Consider the following 6,256-nt stretch of genomic DNA (forward strand, 5'->3'; position numbering starts at 1 on the left):
ACATCGGCTTTTTCTGTAAAAAGTGTCTTCGGCGATCTTTACCAAAGATCAGCCTTTTCTGTAAAAAGTGTTGGAGAGAAAGAGGGAAACGACATCATAAAAGCGAAAGACATACAGAGAGTGCGATTTATATTTTGAAGGGACTTTTTTTTACTTATCAGTTAACGGAATGCACCCTGGTTTTTATATATATAGAGAGAGACACACACACACAAACACACACTATATATATATATATATATATATATATACATATATATATATATGCATATGTTAATGAGTCTTTAAAAAAAGACAGAAGGTTCCATCGAGAATCGAACTCATGACCTCCTGTATGTAAAGCAGATGTGATAACCACTACACCATGGACACACACACATAGATATATGTACACATATATACACACATATGCACATAGACATCATCATCATAAAATCCTCAACACAAGAAAACTGAGAGAGAAATTTGTTGACTATAAATAAGAAACACTTTAAAATAATTGAAAATTCATTTAAAAATTTATTTTTAAAATTTAGCAAATATTTCTTTATCTTTGATATTAATATCAAATATTTGTGAAAAGTTCATTTTTATCTAATATTCCTTGCTATATCATGAACTTTAACATGTTGTTGACTACATCTTTGTTAATTTATAAATGGTCTGTTGGTGTTGTCAGGACCGAGAGCAGATTTTAAACCTTCTCCCCTCATCATCTATAAAATTCCCTTATTTCTGTATCTCAGTACATACTAATCCTCTATTTGAATATGTATGCATATGTGTGAGAGGGGAATGCATATATATATATATACATATATATATAATTCGTAAATAAAGACCACTTTAACACTGTAGGATTTTATCCATATATCTCTAAAGTATTTTTGCATAAAGCAATAGAATCCACACAAATTTATCACACTACATGCCTGATAATGAGGCACCTGTATTTACATGCTAGAATGACTTTGCTTTGTTGTTCTTTGGCAAGGCCTCTGTTTAGATTATGAGATCTGACTCGGGCTGTTCTGTCTATGTATGTGATCAATCAATATAACTGATACACATGATCTTATAGGATTTTGTATCATTGATCCCTTAAAAAGAAAAAGTTCACCTCTATAAACTTTGGTTTGTACTAATATGGGGGCTTAGCCATCTCTAAAAACACAAAGGGTCACATACTAACCCTCTCATTGGAGGACATTCTCTAGACATTCTGCTCTATCAGTCTTCTAATTCCTATAATGACAAATTTATTCATAGTTAATTTCCTGTCACTCAAGATTTCAAAACTGGCTCCTTGAAAGTTTTTAAAATGTCAAATGTAAAACTTGAATTCCATAAACACAGGTTTATACTACTTGCCAAGAGGTTTCGAAAGTGAAATTAATAATAAGAATAATAGATCAGATTTTAACTAAAGAAACATTGGATGGAGGCAAGCTTTTATGATGAGGATGATGATCTTGAAGCTAGTGTATTCAAAGAGGAACTTACATGTAACTCCTAACACTTGCCTACCTCCACAAATGAATAAATGGTAAATTAATATAATGTAATTAGGCACAGCAAACTTAGATTTGAAAACAAATTCCAGAATCTCCCTGCACCACAAAAATACTTAATAGTTGTAATAAATAAATAAATAAGATGATTTGTTTTTTGTGTGGCCAAAGTAAATCACGAAGTAAAGAGTTTAACCCTTGACTGATGACTGTGATTTGAATATCCGAGGAGTGTTCATAGTGATGAATTGATTGTGTGTGTGTGTGTATATGTGCGTGTGCATGCACAATATCTATTAAGTATCCATATTTCCTACAAGTTTGCTCAAACAGAAATACATTAATTTGTTTGTAAGGCTGGATGAAGTGAGACTTACTGAGAATATCTCATATTTTCATCCCAAACAAATATTTAACATGTTTCAGCCAGTTACTTGGCTCATTTACAGTAGAATAAGAAAAGTACTCAACCATATTTCTCCAAGAGACTATTTAGAACTGGAATATTGATTTCAGGCATTAAAGATCTTATTTTTAATTGTTGTCAAATCTCTAACGAACCCTATTTAACTTCCCTTTGACTTTAAGAAATGTTAAAAAGGAAGAAAAGTATAAAATATGAAACAAACTGAATTAATTCACAAATACTGGATTGTATGAACACTTTTAGGATCTCATGAAAAATAGTGGCTTCTCTTCACTTAGACTATGTCAAGTTTATATATATATATACACACACCTGCATACATATATACATACAAGTATCTATATATTCATGTATGTGTATGTGTGTTGATCATGTATGTATATATATATATATATATATATATATATATATATATATATATATATATATATATATATATATATATATATATATATATATGTGCATGTACATACATACATATATACATACATGCACATACACTCATTCTCACACACACACACATATATGTGGCATATATACTTAAACATATATACATATTTCGTTTTGTATTTAGTTTCCAAGATTCTTGATGTGACCTTGAATGTGAAAACAAATTCTTTTGTATCTAGAAAGGGTCACTACATTAATATTAGTAATGAGAGGTGTTTGACAGACAACTGATTGGTCGCTTGACCAACAGATTGATTGTTTGACCAACTGATTAAGCAAGCAATTGATTTGTTGGATGGTTAAATAACTAAACAATTGACTAATAATAAAGAAGTGAAATTGAACCAGAATATGAGCTTATTATTGGCATAATGACCCTCCCAAGATACATATATGCATACATACACATACATATATATACATATACATATGTATGTATATATATGTATGTATATACATATATACATATACATATATATGTATGTATATATATATGTATATGTACATATATATATGTATGTATATGATATGTACATATATATGATGATGTATATACACGTACACACACACATATATGTATATATATTTACGTACACACAGTCACACATACATATATATATGTGTTTGTATATGTGTGTGTGTTAAAGTGTATGGAGAGAGATAGAGAGAGAGAGATAGAGAGAGAGAGAGAGAGAGAGGAGAGGGAGAGGAAGTATTCGATACTAAATATATTTGATTTTTTTCCATTGATTGATCTCATAATACCCTAACCCTTGTACTCTACCCAACCTTTTAGCTGTGAGCTGATGTAATAATTACCAAATATTTTCCCTTCCATTAACTATTTTTTCTATATTAATCAATCTCCATTGTAAATGTCCATTCCTAATCAACCCCTTTTTCACCAAAGTCTTTTTCTCCCCAATTTTTCAACCATATTTAGAAAGACTAAAACATTTTGTTTTCATATTTTTATTTTTATTTGAATTTTAATGAATTTCCAACAGAAATATATTGTTATCCAAAGCACAGATCTTCAATAAAAATATTATAGAACTAATAATACAAAAAAAAAAAAAAAAAATTATGAATAAAAATTAAAACAAAGAGGTTTCCGTATTTTAAAGCTGATGAAGAATTCCCAAATTTCTTTATCGTTTTCCTTTCTGATGCCTCTCTGTAAATGGTGAAAATTTCAATAAATGTGAATATATTTCTTAATATGGATATGACACTAAATCAGTGTGTGTTAGCGTCTTTGTGACGTTGTGGGCAGGAGGAGGAGGACAATAGTGGTAGTGGAGGTGGTGGCAGCAATAGGGGTGGTGATGATGATGATGACAGAGAGACAGGCAAGCAGGTAAATAGACTGACAGATCAGCAAATAGATAAATAGACAGAGAGACAGAAAGACGGACAGACCGACTGACTGACTGACAGGCAGACAGATAGACAGATAGATAAATAGATGGACACTCAGAAAGATAGAGACAGACAGACTGACTTGACTGATAGGCAGATAGAGAGACAGACAGACAGATAGACAGATAGGTAGGCAGGCAGACAAACAGACAGACAGACAGATAAATACTTTACAACTACTATTGTTCCATGTTTGCAAACATAAGTTTAAAATAAGTGGATACACACTGTTGTTAATCTCAGAATGCAGACAATCCTCAATAATTAAGAATTAATTGAAAGTGGCAGCCTAGCTCTCAGGTTTCATGAATGAGAAAAGGAAGAAATTGGCATGTGGATATCAGTTGATTCAAAGCTACACAAACCCATTTAATATGCATTGGAATATCTTTGACTAAACTAATATCTGCATATCAATTTCTCCATTTTCTTCCTTTTCTCATACATGTGTGTGTGTGTGTGTGTGTGTGTGCATATGTGTGTGTGTGTGCATGCACTTGTGTGTATACACACACACATATATATATATATGTGTGTGTGTGTGTGTGTGTGTGTGTGTGTATGTATATATTGGGTCATCCCATAAATAATGCGGTTTTTTTCAATTGCATAAACTAAAAGTCGGAGGGCTATGGAATAGACTACCTACATCAAAATGCTATAAAAGCAGGTAGTAATTTTACCGTGTCCTTATTTTTAGTGCAAATTTTGAAGAGTGCAGTTCGATTTTAACAGTTATTTTTTTCAAAGCTATAATGGAAGTGACAAAGGAGCATATTCAACATATTTTGCTTTATGAGTTCAATAAAGGCAACAATACAAAGGAAAGTGTGAGGAATATTAACGCAGTAAATGGGGATCAGACAAGTGTAAGCCAGTGTCAACAGTGGTTCCAGAAATTTGGGGCCAGAAAGTACAGCCTAGAAGACAAACCTCATCCTGAAAGATCTGTAGAGCTTGACAACCTGGTGGAACAAAATCCTATCATAACTGTTGAGGAACTAGCAGAGAAGCTTGGATTTGGTCATTCAACCAGTCATTGACACCTGCATGCCATCAGAAAAGTCAGTAAATTGGGTCAATGGGTTCATCACAAACTTCCCTAGTCTAATCATGTGCAGAGAGTGAATGAGTGCTCTTCTTTGCTGTCACGTCTCATGAATGAACCTTTTTTTTTTTACCGAATAATCACTGCTGATAAGAAATGGGTTCTCTATAAAAATGTCAAGCTCCAAAGACAGTGGGCAGAGAAAGGGGAAACACTGGCACCCCAGGCTAAAGAAGGTCTTCATTGACATAAGGTGTTGTTACCTGTTTGGTGGGATATGGAAGGTTTTGTCCACTTTGAACTTTTAAACCCAAACCAAACAATAACAAAGGAGATCTACTGTGAGCGGCTTAAGTCAGCGCCAGAAGGAAAACGACCATCTTTGGTTTTAAGACGAAAGGTGTTCTTCCATCAGGATAATGCTCGGCCAGATACAGATGACATTCTGAAGGCCAGAGCAGTTTGATTGGGAAACAATGCCCCACCCACCATATTCGCTGGATATTGCCCCATCTGATTATCATTTATACTGCAGTCATCAAAATCATCTCAACGGAAAAAATATCTGTGTATGTGTGTATAAATATATATACACGCATATATGTATGTATGTATGTATGTATGTATGTATGCATGTGTGTGTGTGCATGTGTTTGTATGTATGTTTGTAAGTATGTGTGTATGTATGTTCTTGAAATGTAAGGTGTTCCCATTTTCTACAAATAAAACCTTATGAAACAGAGATGAATCTTCTGCATCATTGAATGAATAAATGTCATTTTATATCAATTAATGTCAATTAATGGATTCACCTGACAAAAGACAAAAGGTTTGAACAACAAATTATTGACATTTAATTTGTATAAAATCAATATTTCAAAATGTTGTTATGAATTAGTCTTGATGGATGGATGATTCGGGTTTGGCCGTTTGATGGCTGAACTGAAATAGAGAACTGGTCAGTCAGAAGAAGAGTGTTGGGCAAAGTGTCTAGTTGTGTATGTGTGGGGGTTTGATTGTATGTGTGTATGTGTTATCGAAATAAGTGTAATAATTAATCAAATAAATAAGTTTACGTCCATCAAGATGCAAGGTTACACTTTGACAATTATTTCGTTTATTACCAAGGATATTTTTTTGTGTTAGTGGAAGGAAAATGAGGAAGGTATAAAGGCCTTTGTTTTAGTGTCTGTGAAAATGGTAAACGGAATATTTATTATGGAATAAACTACGAAACAGGATTATTAAACTCTTGGGGAGATCCTTCTAGAAACTAATTCTCACGAAACCAGAATTAAGAAATTCAATTTGCAATTGAAGGGAGATAACTTCTATTCTCCCGTGTTTTTTCATTCTAATGTTCTGATCTGGGATCCTGAATATCCGTCTCCCTGTCGC

Source organism: Octopus bimaculoides, chromosome 11 (assembly GCF_001194135.2).
Source record: "Octopus bimaculoides isolate UCB-OBI-ISO-001 chromosome 11, ASM119413v2, whole genome shotgun sequence".
Taxonomy (NCBI): domain Eukaryota; kingdom Metazoa; phylum Mollusca; class Cephalopoda; order Octopoda; family Octopodidae; genus Octopus; species Octopus bimaculoides.